This window comes from Anas platyrhynchos, chromosome 1 (assembly GCF_047663525.1).
Source record: "Anas platyrhynchos isolate ZD024472 breed Pekin duck chromosome 1, IASCAAS_PekinDuck_T2T, whole genome shotgun sequence".
Lineage (NCBI taxonomy): Eukaryota > Metazoa > Chordata > Aves > Anseriformes > Anatidae > Anas > Anas platyrhynchos.
In genome coordinates this window covers 192,879,988-192,904,430 of record NC_092587.1, presented here as the reverse complement: position 1 = coordinate 192,904,430, position 24,443 = coordinate 192,879,988, and the positions used below count along the sequence as shown (strand labels likewise).

At 38.8% G+C, this 24,443-nt stretch overlaps 2 long non-coding RNA genes across 2 annotated transcripts; both read right to left on the bottom strand.

Moving 5' to 3' along the window:
- Window positions 1-284: 284 nt before the first annotated feature.
- On the bottom strand, window positions 285-4,718 carry LOC140001508 (uncharacterized). Its single transcript, XR_011806754.1, has 4 exons — window positions 4,591-4,718; window positions 4,297-4,467; window positions 2,791-2,952; window positions 285-1,188 (listed from the first exon to the last, which is right to left on the bottom strand). It is a non-coding gene; the product is annotated as an uncharacterized lncRNA (long non-coding RNA).
- Window positions 4,719-6,925: 2,207 nt separating this feature from the next.
- LOC140001507 (uncharacterized) lies at window positions 6,926-12,543 on the bottom strand. The gene is made up of 3 exons (XR_011806753.1): window positions 11,013-12,543; window positions 8,729-8,871; window positions 6,926-7,031 (listed from the first exon to the last, which is right to left on the bottom strand). It is a non-coding gene; the product is annotated as an uncharacterized lncRNA (long non-coding RNA).
- Between the last annotated feature and the right edge of the window lie 11,900 nt (window positions 12,544-24,443).

The window sequence follows — 24,443 nt, the reverse complement described above, 5'->3', positions numbered from 1 at the left end:
GTTCAGGAACTACTTATGAAGAAATGGAACCTCATTAAGGTGTTGACCAAATTCACAAATACAGTTTTTCATTATTACGATGAAACAGAACAATGGTCAATCCAATATCATTTATTGGTTAAGTAAAATTTATAAAAGTGTGAGATCATCAGTCTTACCCAAGAGTTTAGAACAAGTTTAGAACAAGTTTAGAACAATCTTGTGAAAGTGACCTTGTAAAGCAAAAAACAAGTAAACCAGACATGAACTGGAAAGAAAATTCCATTTCATCGGAGCACAAAAAATAAATAAATAAATAAATAAATCTCAAGACATTACCAGTAATCAAATCCTACAACTCCCAGAGGGTCAATAAAACTTTCTTGAACTTTTAGCAGCTTAGCCAGTAAAAACTCCAAGGGTTGATCTCCTCTTAAATTGCTGTAAAACCAGCAAAGTTCAGAATCATGCCATGTGTACTTCCACAGCATACACAAACAAATCGTTACAGCAGATCTATCAAGCACAGGATAGTTTCAGATGTTTGCTCCGCCTACTTTGCATCCCAATGTTAGGTAGGGCAAAGTTTGGATCTTGGATTTATTTTCATGGAAACGACTCAAAACCTCCTTGTTGAACATCTCACTGCTCTAAAAGTGCTACCAATGCATTTACTGGGGACTTGGTACCCTGTCCTTACAAAAAATGACTTAGATTCTTCCACAAGGAGTAGGTATTTCATTTTCAATTGGGGTTATGCAGCTGAACAAACACCAAATTCAAGTTTACGTGTATGTTTATCACTGCTCTTCCTTTAAATAAGTTACCAGACTGAGTGAAATCACCCATAAAGGATGCAACTAAAAACTAAATACTGTCTGGCCCCAATGAATATTGTCTATGTTGTCCCATTATGCAGCAACAGAAAAGTAATCAAATGATGTAGAAAGCTGTTCCCAAAACTATTTAAATGGCAAGGCTCACGTTAATAGAGTTAATCATCGAAGATCTGATAAGGGTTCATGCTCCTGTTGTATGTGGTGATGATGCAGGGCCATAACCAACTCGGAACTATAAGACCCTGGGCAGCCACTGTCTCTGAATCTGTCCCACAGTGCTCCTGAATGGTCTCATCCATACTTTGAGATGCTTATTGTTGATTGCGGTAGCTTGGGTTGATTTGATGGTAGAACAGAGAAGTACCCAACACTGCACAGAAAACAGAAGAGGTAAACAATTGCATCCCTGCATCAATTTACTGATATGAGGAGGACAAAGACCCTCACAAGCAGGAACCTTTATAGGTTCCAGATGTAATGAACTAAATGTTATTGAACATTATTAAAGCAACAAGTCAGCAGAATCACTCCTAGACTGAATGTGGATTTGCCATCCATCTATGTTACACACATAGTATCACACTGCTGAAGCAATCCACATAAATCGTTTATCTTTAGATTAAGATAAAGATCCCCTTTTCGCATTCCTGCTCCAAGTCTATTAAAGGCATTCCATTATGCTAAGATCCTATCTCTCTGTACAAAGAATGTCTTATATCAGTGAAATATTAAATGATGTTCCTTTCTTCAGTGGCTACTGTGACCCAGCTCATTTCTAGCACTTGCTTGGAAGCCATGTGGCTGTCATAGCTTTATTGCAAGGCCTGGCCTAGAGGAAATTGTACTCCTCTCATCTCCTACAGAAATGCCCTTGCAATTCCACATCTTTATTGCAAATATTTTCTTTAATGAAGCATAATCCAGTATGAATAAATAAATGTGTTATAAATTTACTTGAGACTTTTACAATCATCTTTCCTACACTTTCCCATTTGGCTTTATGTCCTCCATAACGGAGGACCACTCACATGCCTTGTCTGGTCTCCATTATCTCATTTACCATACTTCTGGACTGCATGTGATCTTTTACATCTGGCAATAGTGGCAACCCAGGTACACAGACTTACACAGGGCACAACTGGAGGATGGCAATCATTATTATTATCACTGCCATATGCAGCAGATATTCAAAGCAGGAACACACTCTTGGATGAATGGGTACACTCTTGGATGAATGGGTTCAAACTGAAACAAAAGCCTTAACGAAGTATGAAATGTTGCCTTTGAGTATGTATCATCAAACCTAATCATTTGTGCATGCACCAAGGTAGTGGAAAACATCACCTTGATGCCTCCCAGGCTGGAAAGTGAAGCTTATTTTCAAGAGCTCTCTAATCACTTAAGTTGCCCTATAAAAAGCACCTGCCACTGAGAAAACAAAGTATGAGCTAATTTTCTACAGTTCAAAAGACAACGAAAGTGCCTGAATCAGGGATATGATTTCAAGCTGTGACTCCCAGTCTTATATGGAAGAAGGTGAAATTTTCAAGTTTTCCCATTTTCCACCCCCATGTTCAACAACCCTTCCTCCTGATATACACTAAATGCAGATACAGATGTGATGCCAATACCAATGCAAGGTGAGTAGCATGTTATTTCTGTCTAGCGTTAGTATTAGGCCTTTTCAAACCTTCCTTTGGCTTTGATACATGCACTTTCTGGCAGTTTCAGAACGCCCATGCAGTTGTCCTGCCTCCCTTCTTCCTTGCCCATGGTCCCCCCTCACTAAATGCACTGCAGGAAAGAGGCAGCAGGGCTGGGCCAGTGATGTTCATTATAATAACAATAATGAATGGATATTTATTCTAATAATAAATCATTTATTGACTGCCAGTTTGATTATGCCTGACTAAACTAAGATAAGATATTCATGAATGGTAGCTAAATGGCAAGTTTCTTGTTTTCTGGATACCTGACAAGCAGCCCCAGCGTCAATTTTCCTGAGGTACCGAGCCTTTCCATCTGTGTTGTATAATATGAAGCATATTTTGAAAAGTCTCCATATTTAGTAGATATCACTGTGTGCCTCAGTTCCCAAGATGCACAATGGGGATAAAAACAGTCCTTCATCTCGCTGTGTTTTTTGTGAAAATAAATTAGTATGTTAGAAAGTCTTGTACTCCACACAATGATTGCCATAGAAACACCACAAGGAAAGGATTGGTTTGATTTTCAGAGAAGCATATAGTAAATAAAGGGCTAGGCCATAGCTTGAACAATGAACATTAAAATAAAATAAAATAAAATAAAATAAAATAAAATAAAATAAAATAAAATAAAATAAAATAAAATAAAATAAAATAAAATAAAATAAATAAAATAATACTGGCCATTGTAACACAGTCCATCTTGTGCACTGAATGAGGAAGCGTACATCTGTAAAAAGAATATGTGATCACATCATGAACATTTAGTCATGCGTACATGTTTTAAAGTGTTTTTCCTCTATAAATTCCCCACTCTTTGATCATTGAAAAAAGTTATTTATCTCTTGCATACCTGTATAAAGAAGTTTGTGTGCATATCTGTAGGAATACTTCATAAAATCTTTGTATTAATGACTTTTAACATTAAAAACTACCTTTTATTTTTTTCCCATTTTAGATCACTGATGTTACTACACCAAAAGCTTCCTCTGCTAGAGCTCATGTGCAATGGCATTCCTGTTTTTATGCATCAGCTCTGCTTCTTTTCAGGTGAGTTCTAAACACAAATCTTCTGGTTTTTTTTTTTTTTTTTTTTTTTTTTTTCCTATAACATTTGAATAGTCAAATGGAGAAATTAACCTCACAATTTTTCTGTTTCACCAATCCTTCAATTAGGTTGTGTTATTTGTTTGAGTTAAGAATGAAACACATGAGGAGTAAGTATCTTCAACGCACCGCTGGCATTTCAGGAAATCAGTGTTAGATGGGAAATCTTTAACAGAATCCTCTGTTCATGTCATCTTACTGTCTGGGGAGTTCTGGAATCTGATGACAGCTTTTGTTCAAGTAAATTAGTGAACAAATACAAGCTTTTATTTACTGCAGGCATAGATCTGGTGGACAGGGCAGAACAACCCCTCAGGGAAAAATGACAATGTCAGGAAACTCCATCTCGGGTGTGTAAAGTCAAATAAGAACTCATAAGGAATATTATCCCAGCCTCAATAATTTACAAAATCGCAGCTTGTTTATCACATAAAGCATATGTAAGAGAAGCATAACATAGTTTCACTTAACTCGGCGTGTGACAAACTACTGTTAACCATTTCCATGGCAATGCATGCTTGGCAGCTAAGCTTTGATTTCAGAGACAAAATTTGTTTGTTTCTTTTTTGCTCTTATCTAACCACAACTATAACAAAATCTTCTCCTGCCTTCATGCACTGGCATCCTCTCCACTTTTGCAACAGATTCAAGCTTCTTTACCTCACCTTAATTCTTCGAGGATGATGGTGTCTGTAGCCTGGTCTGCCTCATCCTCCATCTCTCTCCATCTCTGCCTTCCACTCACTCCTCTCCTCAACCACCTCTGCTCCTCCTCCTGTCCTTTGCACCTGTTTTCTGCCAACAGATCACCAACAGTTTTTCTTCCTTTCTTCCTTCTATAAAAGAGATGGGCTTTTGTTTGGTAACAACACTCAGCCAGTTGCTACTGAGTACAGCTAATTTTCCTGGAGCAGAAAAGCACATGCAGGTCTATCTTGCTACTGCTGTGCTTTTGCTACCTCTTAAACAACTGCCAGTTTCCTCTATGCCTAACGCTGGCTTCCACTCCACATGCTGGCAGAAATTTTCAGGTTTCCTGTGGGATCTGAAGCTTCTGAAGAGCTGCTGAAGACTCCAGCTGAAAAACTCACAAATAAACAGAAACTGAGACAGCAAACAAGCTTCCAGTAGCTTCAAAGAATGGTATTTTACCAAAGAAAAATGTTGGTCAGGAAACTTCTGACCAGTTCCACTAAATTCACTTATTCATTTCCCCAGCTGTAAAATAAATTATTTTTCATTTCTCCAGGAACGATGTACAGAAGTTCAGCTAAGAAGCAAACACCTTGAAAAGCTTTCAGTATTTCTGGAGAAAATAGTTACACAGATGTGGAAAATCAGAAATAAGGAGATATATGGTTACGTCAAGGATTTAATCAACTCATTATGCTCACAGCCATAAAGGACACAAATGGCAGATACTTTGTAGAACTGCCCTGAAAAGTTTACATTGCCTTTTTTTTTTTATTATTATTCTAATGAACTGGAAATTTTCCACCAATCAGACTCTACAAAAAAGCCTTATATAATTTATAAATATACCTGGTGCAAAAGGATCAGCTGAGGTCTGCCTATCTATTCACAATAATAATCACATATTTCTATAGCAGACCTGATTCCAGAATAATACTGACCATTATCAGCTACAAAAACAACCATGCTCTACTCTCAATTAAAATGTTTTTTTTTTTTGAAGGTTCTTTTTCAAAAATGAAATAAAAAATACATAAAATAAAAGTCTTTCAATCTAAGATTACACACCACAGTGCACTGCAAGGGTCTCCACTTTTCCATTCAGGAAGCATATTTAATGTGTTTTTGGTTTGGTTTGGTTTGGTTTTTTGTTGTTTTGTGTGTGTGTGTGTGTGTGTGTGTGTGTTTTTCTCCCTTTCCCAGGAGGATTTTCAGAAGAGCTGCATGGCTCAACTCCATTTGTCCACAATTACAAGTTTTCAGGAGCATCCTGTGATATGAGAGCTCACAAACATGCACCACTTATATCTCCAGGAATTTTCTTACAACAAGGAGACTGAGTAGGGATATAGGAGTCCTCTTCCTTTAGGTAAGTGGGCTTGCTCCATTACGCCTGGAAAAAGTTAGGTTATCAGCACCATCTAAATACCAAAAACATCATCTAAAGAGGTACCTAATTTAGGTACAGGAACTACTGGAGTTACTGGGAACTCGAGACCAGGGATATGCTTTCAGGATCACCAGGAAAGCCAGAGAAAGGGCCTGACTCTCAATGCATGGTGAGCCTGCACAAACTGATTGCACGATATGCAACAGGGACTAATTTGGGGCATTTATTTTCTCAAAAGCCAATGAATACTAAGCAAAACACACCTATGTCTCTGTCAACCTAGATTTTTTTCCAGTAATTCTAATCAGAAATGGTACATACTTAGTTTGATGCAGTGATGCATATTTGCAAGCTTTCCTCGCTTGTAGCTGGCTTCTGAAAAAGTTGAATCTAGAATTTGAGTGCTTCCTTCATTGAAAAAGCAAATTTGTAAATAATCACAAAATCTTCTGCTGATGATGGCATTAATTACATCTATTCATATAGTCATAAATACAGTGGCTGTCCTCAGTAACTTTGTAAGTAGTGATGTAGGAAAAGACAGAGAATTTGTAATGAACAGCACGAACTAGTCAATAAAACTATATTTGATTATCTGTGAATTCACTGTGGAATTTTCCTGTCCTTTTATATGTTCTTTCCTTACAGCCCAGAAAATAAAATAACCTGAGGCTTTCTTCATTTTAAAAGTTATCCACAACTCACCAAATCAAAGTTTGTCGTATACATTTTTCAAAGGCAACAGAAATATATGGCCATTTAGGTTTAAAATTATTACATACCTACTTCAGTGAATGAACTTAATCACAGCTAATTCAACTCAATAGTATTTCAAGGAAGAGCATAAAAAGGTTTCACTTTATAACAAAGCAGAAATACACTCTATAAATGCAATTCAAGGGAATGTCTTGCATCAATATATTAAATACTAAATTTAATTAAAGATTTCACCTAAAAAATCTTTAGCTTGATTGTCTAATCTTGAGTCCTAAACTGAGACTTCAGCTTGGATTCAGGTAAGCATTTAATTAAGGTAACGTGCAAGTACTTTAGGTTGGGGTGCCCAAGCTGCAGGAGGCAATGGTAGGGCCCTGGGTGGGCAAAGGGGAGATCCATTCCAAGGTTCAGAAAGGGAAAGTTCAGGTGTCCCCAGACTCCCTATATAGATGTATCCAATGAAAGGAATGTGTGGCTCCCCAGGTACCTACCTTCCTCTGTCGGAGCCCAAAGGATGCCCAAAAAGCTGCCTCTCTGGCTGTGTTTAATCTCCTGATTTCACTCAAGTTTCCATTTCCTTTTAGGAGATTTGGGCTGCAACTGCAATACAGCAAAAACACTTAAGAGTTACCATATCGTACACTTACTCCCCCTCTTTTTCTTTTTTTTTTTTTCTTTTTGTTCTGCATTAAAGGTGAAGATAAAATCTTAGCTCAATCAGAGAAATTAACAGCAAGCAGGATACATTAAAATCTAAAATTATAGCCATTTTGTCTCAAGACAATAACATAACAAGTGTTATTTATAGATCTCTCCAATGAATTTTTATATGTGTAAATGAAGGAGTTACATTTTGAGTGCAGTTGGCTTCGGGCTTTGAGTATTTTCTATGGTTAAATAACATTTGTCACAGAAATTAAACTGAGGCAACATGACGAAATTTCCACCTGTAGTTATAGCAAAATAAGTAGACAAAGTTTTTGAACTAGCTCTTTTTTAGTATTTATTTATCTGTCATTTCCAGTACATTTCATATCCATCTCCAGTTTTTTTGTTGGTATGGAAAACAAGGCCTAAAACTATTCCTTTTATTCTTTTAAAAAATGTAACTTCAATTTAGGTGTTAATATCCTATCAATTGAGACTGTTCCCCCTGCTATCCTGGCTTGATATCTTCAGATTCTGCACACAAATTATGATGTTTTGCCAGGCTTGAAAATGCTGCAGGTGCTACTATGCCCACCACAGCAGAGGACAATTGCTTTTCTAGTCAGAGACAGACCCCCCTTCACAGAGCCTCCACCCTACGTCCCATCCCACACCTGTGCTGCTCTACCTCCTAGTCCCACTGTCCCCTAGTGTTGGGGACACTGCTGAGAAATTAAATGATTCAGTGGAGATGGCTTTATAAAGCTTCTTTGACTTGTGTTGCATCTTCCTTTGATGACTATTATAAGTAAGTATTACATGGGAAAATAAATTAGTAGAATCCTCCTGGTCACGCCAACGCAAAATGGCTTTAAAACCTCTCCATAATCACAGACTAATGGGAATGATGCTAAAAGGAGTTAAGACAGGCTAACTTTTGAGAAAAACTCTCATTTAAAAAAAAAAAAAAAAAAAAAAGAGCTATCACTGAGGAAAAAATACAGACTTACTGGGGATTTACACAGATAAAATCTAAATTGAATTAGTATTTCTCCTGTTCCTCTGGGTTTTATGTTTTCAATTTCATTTTAAAATCCTGCTGTGGTTAGGAATGGACTGCTTTTCCATCTTGAATTTACTTGGTCTAATCCAGTGGACATCCTGGAAGCAGACCTCTCCCTAGTTCTTACAAAGACTTATAAACTTCTCCCCAGACATTCATCTTTCACTTGGGATTAGGGATGGGATTAGGTTACTGATCTTTACCCCTTCCAATTGGTTTAGAAACTTTCTCCCCTTTGCTTTAAAGTCCCCAAGATCTCAGCTTGTCTGCTCTATCACTGGGACCTTGAGGGTTTGTAGAAGCAGCCAGGCTGTACACACTGACACCTCCTCATTCAGCTTTTGCATGCATGCAGAAGAGTATCCAAAAGAAGCATTCCCATTCCTACAGCTGTGGAGGAGCTTAGGGAGAAGGAACAAGCCCCCAGGCAGCTGGGGAGGGCAAATTCCTTGTGCAGCATCCCCACACCTTGTATCTTCACTCTGGAATCCAGCAGCGAGTCCTCCAAGGGAGCATCCCTGCTCAGGAGCAATGTCTGCAGCAGGCAGTGGCACACACAGCCCTGCAGTAATACTCCCAGTCATACCTAACCCTGCAAGGATGCATCAGCTTTCAGTCTCCATGCACTGATGTTTGGCATCTGCACGCAGGCTTGTCCAATGGCTCTTCAAGGGTCGTGAGACTGAACCTTACATGATGACATGATGATTTTGTTTCGAAGAGAAACCTCTGAAGGAAAGGAAGTTTCTTGAGAAGATGGCAAAATGATAAAGACTTGCAGATGATTAAACCCACACTGATTTACAAAAAAAAAAAAAAAAAAAAAAAAAAAAGATTTCCAAACTAGAAAGGTTATAAATAAAAGGACTCAAGCATTTCTCTCACACATATTTAGAGGTGGATTAAGCGTATTTTACCCCAACATGCCCATCGTTACTGTGTGGGTCTGGACAGACCATGGGGAATTGTTCTGCTAGAAGGGTACATGCCCCATGGAGGACAATCCTTCACAAAGCCAAGCCTGACAGCAAAGCCGCCCCCAGACCTACCCCAGCTTGTCAGCAGTCAGTGGTTGCTTGTTATACACCATGGAAAAAGCAGCATTTTGTGCAGGAGGTCAGACTTGAAATTCTTTTGAAAAACCTCTAAGTAGAAGGTGGTTAAAAATGATAAGCATTAATCACTCATTCATTGTCATTAGTATGAAGGAGTTATTTCTGCCTCTGCCTTCTAATTAAAACGGATAGAAAGGAAGTGGGGGGAAATCATTTAAGCATCTAAAAAGACATTAGCAAATGGACATAAAGCAAAACTTAACCAAAAATGTCTGAACAATTAGATAGCTGGATTACTTCAAATATTTCACCCAAAAAATAGAGTATGCCTTTTCTTCTTGATTGCAATTTTCTATCAAGAAAAAAGGTTATTAAAACTGTAATATCTCATATGCTTTGTGTCAAAATATTCTTTTATATTACTTGGACCTTTTCAGCTTTGGTGCGGTGGTCTGCTCAATTCTGTTCTATTTATTTCTCTACATGGACTATCAGTCTATGTAGTCGGATCACAATTAAATCAGAGCACTAGAAAGGTCTGCAATATACATAGACTTGCAGGACTTTATTAAATATTATAAGGCAAAAATAGTTTTAAACATAAAAAGGAATCTACTGTCATAGGCAGAAAACATGCAAAATGAACACTTTTTTAAAGAAACTTTCATTTCTGAGTTCTCAATTTTATAGCTTGTATTTACTTTTGCTTACCAAAAATGTAGAAGAAAAAAATAGTTTTGATTTCATATCTGCTCATTGGAGAAAATTAATTGATGTTATTGACATTTTTATCTGCAGCTATGTGCCACAAAATAGCTGAGACCTGGAAACCACTGCTGTATTTTAATGTGCATCATGGTTTCCCAATCCCTGGTTCATTTTAACAGCTTTGTCAGAAGTTTGCTGTGAACTGATTGTTGAAAGAAAATATGAAAATAAACTACAATCTGGAAGGATAAGGGGAAAATAGAAAACGAAGACAGGAAGAAATTATTTCATTAAGAAAATGTTTTCTTGTGTCCATTTATAAATTTATAATTGCAATATTCACAGCAGTTATGAGACAACTTCCTAAAAGTGACCTCTGCTTGCACTGGCAATTAAACTGCTTCCTTATTTGCCATTCAAAGGCGGAAAGAACATATCAGCTGCTTCCTAAATTCCTAGCTCCTGTAAACGTACAGAAGCTTTTGCATAAGCCCAGAGCTGGCAGCCTGAGCTGTACTGTAACACTAATGAAAATTCAGAGACTGCTGTCTCAGAATAACATGTCCAAGTGTCTGTTTATGGGAAATTGTACAGTCAAACACACCAGAAACAAAGGTGCCTCTGAGAAGTGCTATCAAGAGGCCTGACCAAACCCTGACACAGCTGCAGTTGGCAGCATCTGGACAGTGTTCTCCTGCAGGCTTGGCCGTGTGGTCAGCACGCAGAGATCCAAGCACACCAACTGCTCTGCACACCTGCACAGCACTGCTCTTCGCACCAGCTGCTGACTTCCAACATAGAAGGCAGGCTAGAACTGGAACACTGAAACAGGGACCTACGGTTTGTACGTGGTCTGGAGAAAGAGGCCTGAGCAGGGAGAGGGGTCACTTTCTCCATCGGTACAGACACATGGCTGCATGGTGGCCCCTGAAGTCCTGGTCTGACAGCTGCTCTGACCTGGTCACAGCATGCTGTACCACCCACCTCAGAAACACCATGTAATACTTTTCCATGAAAACTTAGTGCACCAGGGGAAGAAGTGTATGGCATGCACCCAGGCACGAGAAGAGTTATGCAGAAGAGGAATTAAGCCACTGCCAGACTTACCTGTCCTAGAACTGTTTGAGTCTTTCTTGTGTCATTTTGCTCAGCTCATAACTCATGGGTAAGTTTCGGGACTGTCTACAATGGCCATCACCACAATGAGTGGCAGAGCGTCAATGAGATGAACTTTGAGGTTATTGGACTGTCTGGCTTGTCCAGGGGTTCTGCTTGGGCTCTTGGAAAGTTTGGGGTAACTTTATTGTTTTCTTGGTATTTTTTTTTGTTTTTCTTTTTTTGTTGTTTGTTTGTTTGTTTTGGTTTGTCTTTTTTGTGTGTGTGTGTGTGTGTTTTGTTTGTTTGTTTGTTTTTGGGGGGAGTAGTTTGTTTTGTTGTTGCTTTTTCCCCTGTTTTATCTGTCAGATTGCCTACAGAGAACCATGAATTTCTTCCCAGTCATTCTAGCACCTGCCCTAAAGACCCATTGCCCATCCAGAAGATCGTAATAGATGTCTCCATGCCATCCTGTGGATGTACCCTAGGAAGTTGCCTTCGCAACTCTGGTTACCACAGTTTGAACACAGTGCAGATATCCAGCGCAACTACACTTTTATTTTCTGTTTTACTGTTTAGCACTGGATGTCTGCACTGTACCATGTGCAGAGAATTCAATGTGGTCACTTTTAAGAGTGGAAATTTATCACCATGAGCCCCTCATAAAGCACCCCTAAAGCATCTCAGACTGCGTGGAGGAAAGATAAATAAATAAATAAATAAATAAATAAATAAAACAGTAAAGGGAAATGCATAAAAAACACAGCACGTAGGAGCTGTGAGGGTCAGTGTGAGCTATAGGGGTTTCCTGACGGCAGAGCACAAACACAGGGAGCCCAGCACGGGCTGCCCTTCCTACCACCACCAGCTGTGGTGTGAAACCAGTAACTTCCATGCAAACTGGGCTGAGGTGCAGTCAGGTGAGGACAGCTGATGTAAAATCTGGAAGATAGCGTGTAAAAATAAATAAATAAATAACTCTTATAAAGCGGAACGAGGGAGGCTGGGAGGTACAACATCTCCCCTGGCTCCCTGAGAAAGACCGTCCCGGCGAGTCGCCGCGGAGCTGCCTCCGAGAGGGGACGGGGAGGGGGCGAGGCACGGTCCCGGCCCCTCTGGAGGCCTCGTCCCCTCCCCGTCCCCTCACGGCGACATGTCCTCGGTGCTTTGTCGCCCCCTGCCGGGTGGCACCGAGAAATGTTGCCATGGCAGCGCCTGCAGCCCGCCCGGCCATGTCTGTGGCGCTGCCCCCGGGCGAGGAGCGCGGCCTAGCGGGTGTCTGTGCTCTGCCTGTGCCGGGTTAGGTTGAAATTAACCCCGGAGGCTGAGCTGAGCAGGGGGAGAGCAGCTCCCCCCACATAAATCCATAAAACCCCGGGGGAGAGAACAGCCCCCCCAAAAAATCCATGCAACCCTCCGGGCCTGGTCATCCCCTTGGCTTTCACCAAGTTTGAGTCTGTCCCCTCAGAATTTGAACATCAGGAGGAATGTAGGTGCTTGGCAGTTTCCTGTCACTGGCAAAAGGAAGAGGTGTACCTGGAAAAACTTTCCAGGTTTTGGATTTTTTTATTTTTATTTTTTTTTCTGTTTTGCTTTTCTTGCCTGAAAGCTGAGCCTGGTGATTGCTTCTGTGTGTTTGATTTTGTTACAGACCTGTCTGCGTTCCACCTTCCAAGGACAGTCTTTGGGAAAAAAAAAAAAAAAAAAAAAAAAAAAAGTAGAATCATCAGATCACATATGCCTGGAGAAACGCTCAGTCAATGGAGAAAAACACATGGAAAATAAATGCAGTCAAGACAGTTTTGTAGTGATCTTACCAGGCACCTCTTTCATTGAGCCTTACAATAGAAATGCCTGGGTATGTCTTCACACGTGATCACTATACACATACAGACACACAGCTAAAATTCAAAATCTTGAAGGAAAGAAAGTTTAATGGAAGGACTACTCATTTAATTACATGAGTTATGTCTTTATGAAATGCTGCACACAATAGAGAGTTTTGCAGTGTTCCATGTGAGGATTTGTTAGAGCCTGTTGTAAAGTAAGAATTAAACTTTTGATTGATGACTAATCACAGAATGTAGGAAAATCAACTGCATCCATTGAGAGCCCAAGATGTCCTTCTTCCCTCAATTTTAATACATTTTACAATGAGCTGCAAAACAAAGTACAGCCTGTCTTTATTGATCAGCACATGCGGTGGATCAATACCCAGCCTGGAAGTTGGTGTGAATGTTTCCAGTATCCATTTTATAAATAACTTCTGGTCTCCATACAGTCATGCAAGCACAAATCACACGGAGCAGCTCTCCTACACCGATGGATTATCCCTGCTGGTTGCCAGGCTAGTACTGAGACCCACGCAGGGAATGCTCCAGAAGGAGTACTGCAAAACAAAGCTAATGTCACCAGAAAAATTTCTGATTCACTGGTTCTAAATATAAAATCATGTTTATTCTTCACTGTTAGGTGCATTACATATAAAACTAGTTGCAGTGGCTGCATGTAGAAGGATCCACATCAGAAGTAGAATTGGCATATATGTAACACAGAAACAGAGTATCAGGAATTGGAGGGGACCCACAAGGACCATCGAGTCCAACTCCTGGCTCTACACAGGACCACCCCAAAATCAGACCACATGTCTGAGAGTATAGCCCAAACACTCCTTGAACTCCAGCAGACTCAGCGCCATGACCAAGTCCCTTGGGAGCCTGTTCCAGTGCTCAGCCGCCTTCTTGGTGAAGAACCTTTTCCTGACACCCAGCCTGACCTTCCCTAATTAAAAATGGCTGAATGCAGTTTGCCAGCTGGAAGCTCATCTCCAGGAACGGCAACAAATACATCTATGGCAGCATTTCTGGTGTGAACCACCACTGTGGAGACTGAAAGAGACAACAGATACCATCACTATGTGCCTCATGGGATCTCAAGGGGAGGCAGAGAATTACTTCCTTGATGACCTGTTTCATTCTGGCATGCCCTGTCAGATGTCACTGTCAAAATTATTTCTAACTTCTTTTCTGCCATTGCTAACAGTCAGGCCTCTCCTTCTGGGAAAGGTTCAGGTATTGCAAGCCAACTGAGGTGTCCCTGGGTATCCTGCCTGGCATATACTCCAGCTCCAGAGCAGCCAGTGTCTACCATGAAAATTGTGTGGGACACTTTGTGTGCAATGACATTTCCAATGGCTCCAATGCTTCTGCATAGGCAGATTAATCCCTTTCTAAAGGTTGCCATGTTTACAGGACTTGATTTGTCCTGCTAAGCTCTAGGTATCCTCCAAAGCTCAGGTAAGAAGCGCAGGTTTTCTTTGCTCCCTGTGCAATCAACAGGGACAGTACGACTTTCCTCAGGGCAATTTAAAATCTGGATCAATCTGTTAATATGCGTGTCTTTTGCTGATAAGATGGGGAGCACTGAGTAGCTGAACTTCCTAGTTGAAAGTCTCTGCATGTGAGAATTTATTATTTTATTTTCCAGTGATGAGGCCAGCGTAAAAACCTGGCTGCTTAGATAGCTGCCTAAGCATTGTACACAAATTCAGAAAGTAAGCTGTAAGGATTTCAGGGCACCTGCAGATGGAAACCTCTGCATAAGCATAGGTTTGGTACCAGAGGAGCACTGCTTGGATGCAGATTCCTTATTTTACTGATTTGTCACTAACACAAAATAGAATCATAGAATGGTTTGGGTTGGAAGGGACCTTAAAGATCACCTAATTCCAGCTCCCCTGCCATGAGTATGGACATCTCCCACTAGAGCAAAATAACCTTGGTCTGTACGGAGTCATGAGCTGTAAGTAATATTATTTGATCCTGATGTATCCAAATTTATACTAAGGCTAGCTTTCAGATCTTTGCATGTGGAAAGTATTGGTTTATTTCTCTCTTCTGCGTCTTATCTGCAATGTTTTTCAAGTCATCATATTTCCCACTAGCCTAATTAAAGCTAAGCTTAAAAATGCTGCCTGTTTTTATTATATTGGGGGAGCAAATACTCAACAGAGAACGATCCTACTATTTCCTGTATCATTTTTTCTGCTATAAAAGACTAAGACTAAGTGTTAGGGCTAGCCTCATCAGACCACAGTTCTGAGCAAAAATGTCATGATTTTATTCTCTGTTTTAATCTTGGAAAAACTAGTGTTTTTTATTCTATGATCTCCAGTTCATTATATGTAATGACTGTGTGTTTATTTTATCTCACTTCTTAGGGAATTCATTCTTTTTGCTTACAAGGAGAAAGACCCAAACTTCAAGACTTGCTTACCTACCACAATCCCTGAACGCCACTTTTACAGTTTTATTTTTATTTCTCTCAGACAAGGACCTTCCGTGACAGCTTTCACAAATGTGTTTCAGTCGAGCCACAGAATGTGGTGACTTGGCTGCTTTGGTCTCTTCCATTTGTATTTAATTATAAATTGTTCAGTGTGCACATTTACCCTTCTAACTCTCCCTACTTTCATTGATTTCAGATCAAAAAAAACATTGGCTTTGTGGTCCTTGATTTTTCTCCTTCACCACGTGTTCTTGTTGTGTCTGCAGTATCTTACTTATGTCATTACTTTCCGGTCAAGAATTTCACTTATTCCAAGAACGTGTTTGACAACATTGATGCCTACTTCTCCTTTTGGAAGTTGATTCTTCATTAGAGGTCTTTCTTCCACTGCAAGTCAAAAATGTCCACGACTCTACTATGCACTGAGCATCAGACCCCAAGCACAGCTCAGAGATGTACCTGGCCTCACATCACATCTTAGACTTGGCCTGCAGTGACTGTTTCAGATACTTCAGGAATCAATGTGAGATGAGAGCAGTTAAAGAGTGACTTCTCACTCATACCTACCCACTTTCTTTAAGTCTGGTATTTAGGAACCTCCTGAACTGGATATTACATTTGGAGTTTGCATCATGTTTAGCAGTACCTAAAGGGTCAAGATTACGTCTCTTCTCATCTTGAACACACTTGTGTTTTTGGCATTCACAATATATGATGGTAATATCCTACATTTAATCACAGATTATAACGAAAGGATTTCCTGTTTGTATTGAGGCAACTGTTAGATTAGACTGGGAGCCACTTAACAGTGATCAAGGATTCATCGTCCCTGTGCCAAAAATGGTTAATCACAGATTTCCTTCTTATAATTTTGTTTTTCTAACCTAGAAAAAGTGTCTTTAGTTTACCTAATATTTCAGTTGCTCTTGTCACTCTTGTTTGTACTTTCTTCTTACCCTCCTGTGACCTTTTATAACTGGAGTGGCCAGAACTGTATGTATGCAGTGTTCAAGATGCAGGCACACCATTTAAATCTGCATTATTTCTTCATCACATAAACTCTTTGTTAGGATTCTTGCTGTTGATGCGCTTGAGAAGTTATTATTTATTCTTTTTCCTTTTGCATGTTTCTCCCGAAAGTTGTTTTTAAACATAAAGCTACAAATGATCGAGCCAAACCACTAAGAGTTGTATTGCATTCAATTTTCATCCATGCAACACAACTTCAACTTTTATTTGTTATTGGAATCTCCTCTGAAATTTCAAAACAATTCAAAGAGGATACCAGTGCCATGTTCTTTATCTGCAACTGGAGCATGCTTTCAGCAGTGGAAATAATCCTGCCAAAGAAGGAGGATGTTATTAAACACTTGTTTTCTGCCTATAGTCTATTTTGCAGCATCCAGCAAGTTCAAAGCAGATGTTACCCATCTTTCAAAATATACTTGTCTGGGACCGTGTTGCATTTCTAAATATTATAAACTGCAGAGTCAACAGAAAATTAGCCTAATTTCTCAAAACTCATGTCAAAGTATTCCATGGCACATAGCCCTTTTTTTTTTTTTTTTTTTTTTTTTTTTCCCACAGTGCTAATATCTTTATTCAGACCAGCAAAATACTAGCAGACAGCATGCATTCTTTCCTTCTTCATCACATCAATCTCATTTATATCACAGGAGCTGGAAACAACTTGTCAGGGCCATTAAAGAGGTGCAAAGCCCCTGCACAGTTGTTTACTAAATGTCTGCTTTAGTTGTTTAAGTCTGAACTTTCTCCTTTGTGCACTGGAGTCTCTTAAAGTTTCAAAAGCATCTATAACCGGGGAAGGTTTGCAATGTTCTCTTTTCTCTTTTTTACCTATTCTAACACCGGTATATTTTTTATTCTCTTAATATCATCTTTATAGTCTTACTCTTGAATATCTTTCATCTGTGGGAATTGTGTGATTATTCCTGTCACCCATTTATCAACTTTCTTGTGTGACATTTCAGCTACCACTATGGGAATGTTCTATACTATAACTTTTTATGCGCATAAATCTTTCCTTAAGTTTGAACACTGACTCAGTTACTGAATCATGACTAGACATGGACTGGTAATACTCATCATCAGAAGACAATTATAATTTTCCTTTTCAGAACAGAAACATGTAATTGGTTTAAGATATGGTTTTACAAAACCTAATTCTGCCTACCACTGGGAGTGAAATCACCTAATGTAGTTCATCACTGTATTTTTCAAAATCCAGCTATGGATCCAACTATCAGCTCAGAAAGTATTGTTTTCTACCACTTTTTAAGAGATTCGCTAAGCATTTTGTTAATGGCATAGCTGATCATGGTAGCAACCATCTTCTGCCTAACAGATCAGTGGTTAGAGCAGCCACCAAATGGGACATCTGATTTTAGGCAGACAGAAATACAGCAGAACCGTGTCCTTATCTACCAGACTAATGTCTTACTGAAAACAATCTCTACTCCTAATGTGGAAACCTGGAGTTACACTTTCATCAAGAACCCAAGTGTCAGCAACTTGGGAAAAAAGCACATAAAACCGAGAATTCAGGTGTGCCTATCTAAAATAAACTTCATTTATACTTTAAGTAGTATAATACTCATAAGTAAGCAAGCCTTTCTCCTGTGAGCCAAGGTCTTTCATAGACGGTGTCCTTGTCCCTTGATTCTTATCATCAAGACTGTTGAGTGCCTGTTTTCAAAAAAAAAAAAAAAAACACCCTAGAGCTTATGGCCAAGGTAACCTGCTATATACAGTGATCTGTTTTAAACTCTAAACTTGAAACTGATCTATACCCCTACTTAATGGCAAAATATTTTAGACACTGAAAACTGTAAGCTATTATGCAAGCAAAGAGCATGTTCTTCCACTTTGATTATCATTTTTTTATGAAATCTAAATGTATCTGTCCAAAAGGAAAAGAATTAGAATACTGTTTTAATGAAGGCACAAATATCTCTCCTTTTTTTTTTTTTTTTTTTTTTTCTGTGTTGTCAAAGAAGGGAATAAAACATTGAAACTGTCTCCATAGGAGTTCAAAAGGTGGACCTCTGGAAAGTAGAAGACACTTTTATACTGAGGTGCTGGTTGAATGCCTCAGGAGATTGCCCAGAGGGGTTCTGGAATCTATAACTTGGGAATACTCGAAACACAGCAGGACATGGCTGGTCCTGGGCAACCTGCTTTATGTGACACTGCTTGCACAGATGATTTTGAGAGTTCCCTTCCAACTTCAGCAATTCTGTAATTCTGTGATCTCTCTCCATTGATTTGAAAAACAAACAACAAAAAAAGTGTTGGGGAAAAAAAAAAAAAATGTCCTTGTTATTTCTTGGGTCTAGACAGCTGAATTTCAACTGTATCTGGTCTAACACTATGGACAGTGGATCTTACCTTAAATTCCTAATCTAGGCAGATATTCAGGAAAAAAAAATAGTCAATTGCTGCAATTCTAATACTTACTTAAAGAGCCAAAATTGGATAGTGTGAATATTTTGTATGCTATAGGCTTATTGTTTTGCCATTGTCCCATTACTAGATGAGAGACATCTCTCAACTTTGGAAGAAGGGAAGAAATAAAATTTTATGAAGTTGCAAGGCACTAGTTTTAAGTTTGAGGAGAACGATCCTATTCTGTTGCATTCCCAGGAAACTTATTCACTGTACTATTATGGCAGGAAAAGCTGACGTATTTCTCTATGCATTATAGACTTGTTGCAGAAACTTGACTTTACGAAGGAAAATTTGTTATTGTTTGCTGTTGGTCTATAGTTCTGTAACCAGGATGATGTCACCACCATAGTAACAAACAATTGCACTGCAGTGAGCTTGGAGAGTTTCTTTCATCAGACTTAGTATGTATATATGCAGAGCCAGAATTTTCTCCAGAAAAGGGAGCAATCAATTCTTAAAAAAGTAGAGGTCTTGTAGCGGAAATATAGTAATGCCCGAGTCTGTGCTCTGTTATATTACTTGCTATTGAATAAATAAATAATCTTCAGAGAGCTTTAGAATATAAATAAATACCCCAAAATGCACACAGATATCTGTCCATTTCACAGTACAGGAAGTAGTGAAAGCATGGAAGTCCAGCATGGATGGATGTGGAGTTCCTGACTGAGCTCAAACACAAAAATGAAGGACCCAGAAGGTGAAAGCAGCAACAAGCTCTTTGAGAAGAACAAAAAGACATCACCTGCAGTTGTCCAGTAGAATTTGCAAAGCCAAAGCTCAGCTGAAGCTGAAACTAGCAAGGGAGATGAATGTCAACAAGAAAAAGGGTTTATGAATACACTGACAGCTAAAGAAAGGCAAGGAGAAGGTTGACCCATTGCTCAAGGGGCAGAGGATCTCATGACCAGGGACATGAGAAAGATTGAGGTACCTGATCCTTTTTTTGCCTGTTTTTGCTGAGCCTTGTCCTTTGGCTTCCTTGGTCCCCCAAGCCTACTAGCAGAGTCTATGGGAGTGAAGCAGCACCCACAGCAGAAGAACAGAGAATTAACTTAACCCAGTTCAGACATATACAAGAAGACAGAGGCAGTCCAGATAGGACAATAGGCAGCAAACACAAGCTGGAACATGGGAAATTCCAATCAGATGTTAGGAAAACAAATCCACCATGTGGGTGGTCAAATGCTTGAACATATTGCCTCAAGAGTTTGTTTCGTATTTGGAATAGAGGAGTCTATGAGCAACCTGATCTAATTAGATATGCTGTTAGCAGGGACTTGGACTAAGTGAGCTTCATAAATTATCAATGATTCTTCAATGACCTGTACCTCATTTTATAACCCCATATAATGAAAACGTCTGTCTCTGACTTATTTACGTGCATCATGGCAAAATGCAACTAGAACAGCTAGAACAGATCTATAGTGAAGGCACACAGAAAAAAAAAAATAAATAAATAAATAAAGCATCAAAATGTATCAAATGCCATGCATGCACATACACAAATTTTCTTAAGGACATAAGCTTTTTTTTTTTTTTTTTTTTTTTTTTTTTTTTTTTTTTTTTTCCCTGTATTTGTAAAGCCTGAATGGAGTCTAGTTCCTTATACTGACCCAGCAACATCATCTGACCACAGCTACTGGTGCCTATTAAAGGTTTCTGTTAAAGACAAAGACAGATAAAAAATATCATCTTCTGGGGCTGTTATTTCTGGATGACTTGTACAAAGCATGATCACTATTTTCTCAGAAGATCAAGACAAATCAGGACTGTCTCTGTTTTGTTGGATCATCCACCAACTTTGTCTGGGGAGAATGAGAGCCCATGCTTATTAGGTTAGCTGTGGGCTTAATTTGTGCACTTTTACGTAACTAGGAAAAGGAACCAGCTCTACAGAGACCAATCACTGAACAGAGTTTCCATATGAAGCTGTGGTTACAGAACTGGGCATTTACAGGATGAAGTGTATTTAATATATTACATATATATTAAATATAATATATATATTCAATATATATAAGCTATATTTGCAGCCTTCAGTAAAAGAATAGTGGGCTTGTACATTCAGAACAAGCAGAAGTGTCAAGGATCATGCTGCCAACATTTGCAGAACACCCAACACAATAAATTTCAAGCAAGAGTTCTTGATTCTTGAGATGGTAGTTTAAATAACTGCATATTAATTGTGCATTATATTTGTGATCAATCAATAACTAGAAAAACTTATGTAAATTGTTGAATGCAACCAACTAAAATTTAGAATCAAGCTATGCATCAAAGTTTCCAACTTACAACTTGGAGTACTGTATGATGTACATAAACACAATATTTTTAGTGAAGCATAAATACAGTATATATAATGTTAGCATATTTTTTCTGTAGATGTGGTCTGTAACAGAGACCGCTAATAAAACCAAAATGTTTATTCATGTTAATGAAACACGGCTGATTATAAAGTTTTAAATTAATACCAGAATTTACAGTTAAAATAGAGAGGGAAAAAAAAAAAAAAAAAAGAGGTAATCTAATAGTTTAGAGGATCTTTTACTGTCCAATTAAGGTCTTTCCAAGTGGAAAGTAAAATGCCTTTGGTTGTACTGTTTTGTTATTTCCAGATGTCTAATACACTAAACCCTGTACTGCCACGTCAGTAGTACTCAGGCTATGGAAACCATGTTGTCATTTGTTTATATTACTGTAGCATCATAAACTGGGTCAAATCGTTTGAGTTCACCAAACTGAGATTTACAAATTGAAGACATACTCTTGGAAAAAGAAAACAAAAGAAATGCTGTTTCATAACATCAGAGATTACTTGTCCTTTAAAGACGATTTTTCATAGTCTGGAGTATCATTCCTGGAATAGATATTAAATGTCATTTAACCAAGCTCCTTTTTATTTGGAGCACTCAATCAGTTTCTTTAAATGTGCTACATCATACAGGTTCCTTATTTAGTTGAAACAAGTCTGTTTGGGTAGTAAGTGGCTCATTACTAAGTCCTAAATATATGTTGACAAAAATCTTATGTATGGGTTTGGAAACCATAGGTTGTAAATACTGAACACAAGGCCCCAAAATCAGTTGAATGTCCTTGTAAATTCTCTGTACTTAAGTAAAACAATTATTTGTTTTCACGGTTGTTTTATTCTAAGAGAGGAAATAGAATGAATCTGAAGACAGTAGACATCTATCACATAGAAAATATTCTATCGTCATTGCTGCATTTCAGATTTGCACCAGGCAATTTGCCAACTCATTTCTGGCACTCTGCTTTTCTAAGCATAAACTGAATTCTAAAACAAAAACAGGCTATACCAATACCAATATACTACATTTCAGCACACTGACATGTTGATGGACTATGAGATTCCCATGCTTAAAAACTTTTTATCAAAAACTTATTCAGATCCTCTCAGCTGCTAGACTCCATGAAAGGAATGAAAATCATTACATGCTATTAATTATTATCTAATTAATTGCTGTAGACTTCAGAGAAGCAATAAGTGTGATCATGACTAATTGATAATACGGGAAATACAAGAGGAGAAAATCATAACAATCTATTTTCATGTCTGTTTTTTAATCTGAAAAAGGACTAAAGCATTTTCTATCTTTTGCTGCCTGAATTGTGCCTGCATGATTTTAAAGTGTTAAAATTGAAGTAGTATTTGTAATTTGGACATCATTCTGTTTACAGATTACATTGCAGATCCAACTCCTACAGCTCAACACAAGTCAAGCCTGGAGTAAGATTGAATCATTTTATCTACTGTGCTGGTTTTGGTGGGTATAGAGTTAATTTTCTTCATAGTAGATTTTATGGTGCTATGTTTTGGATTTGTGGCCAAAACAGTGTTGATAACACACTAATATTTCAGCTATTGCTGCACAGTGCTTACACAGCATTAAGGCCTTTCCTGCTTCTCACCCAGCCCCAACAGGGAGCAGGCTGCGGGTGGGCAAGAGGGGGCACAGCCAGGACAGCCAAAGGGATGTCCCATATCATATGGCATCATAACAGATGGGGAAGGGGAGATATTCAGAGTTATGGTGTTTGTCTTCTCAACTGTTCAGTGTGATGAGCCCTGCTTTCCTGGACATGACTGAACATCTGCTTGCCAGTGGGAAGCAGTGGGAAACAGGAAAGAATTTCCTGTTTTGCTTTGCTTGCACATGCAGCTTTTACTTTATCTATTAAACTGTCTGTCTCATTTTTAATATTCTGATTCTCTTCCCCATCCCATTGTGGGGGAGTGAACAAGTGGCTGTGTGGAGCTTAGCTGCCAAATGGGGTTAACCCACAACATCTACAAAGAGAAGAAATTCTAACCTACAGAGAACACACTGTCTGCCTGTGACCTTGCTAATAAAACAGTATTTAGTGGTATTAAAGCATATTTGCTGAGTGCAATAGACTCTACAAATTGTCTTGGAAATGTTTTTATCTTCTGAGGAACGGTAAATATTCTCTTGCTCCCCCAGAACAGACTTTGAGGGTTTTGTTTGTTTGTTTTTGTTTGTTTGTTTGTTTGTTGTGCAGTTTTACAACATGACATAGATTCAGTTTTCAGTGTCTGTGAGAATGATCTTTCAAGCTTCAACTACCTTTTCAGGCTCATCTCCTCTGTGATTTATTACTACCAGCTAATCTAAGAAATGTAGACAAAGGAGAAACTAAACTTGGTAATTAAATATGGTAATATCTGCCAATACAAGTCTACTGTCTTCATTTACCACCTTCATTTTTAAGCAGGACATCTTACAAATTCAAAAGGAGTCTCAGGGTATCCATAGACTCTAGCACTATACTTAGCATCCAGATTTCCTACTTAGACTCTTTCTTTCTTCTCACAAGCCTGGACCTAGTTGTCAGCACACAGGTCCTACTTTCAAATTTTTAGGCTTTCATCAATACCAAAATTTCATCAATGTCAAATCTGTCCACGGCCATTCTCCACTAGGCTTGTTGTACTGCAGCGTGGGGACTCTTTCTGACATAACAGCCCTAACAGAGTAACAACATCCAGGCTTGCAGCCAGAGTTCATACTCTTTAAGCAGTGACATACTCCTCTAATGCTTGTTAATCTTAATGTGGAAGCTGTTTCATTTTAGTATCTGCCTTTATAGGTCTGCTGGGTTCACATTGCTGTTAGAGATTGTATTCCTGATAAACCTGGAGTGGAAGGGAGCAATAAAGAAGGTGTACATACCCTTTTACCACGTCTAACTCCGAGGACTACAGGAAGTATATTAGTTACTGCAAGGAGTTATTCAGTCTCTTACATCCTCTCTAATCCTCATCACACCCCTAGCAGGGTCTCTGAGCATGGGGTATTTTGTTGTCAGACCCTCTGCAAGGAGTGTCAGATACCCTCACTCCCACAATCCCTCTTCAGGGCCTGTGATACTTTTCCTCAAGCTACTTCCAACCATGCTTCTGCTACAGGGCCCCATTAGTATAAGGACAGTCCTCAGTTTCTCTCCAGCAAAGACTAACCTCCTTCTGCTCTTAGAATCTTTTTAGCTCCAATTGTTTAAGAATAGTCAGGCACAAAAGAGAAAGAAAAAACTCTTCTCTCCCTTGACTTTGTAGCATTACATAAAACCTAGCAGAAGCTTCATTTCTTCCTATAACTACATATAATTTTGGAAAGTTCTAAAACATGGTAGTTTAGACCCAAGAGT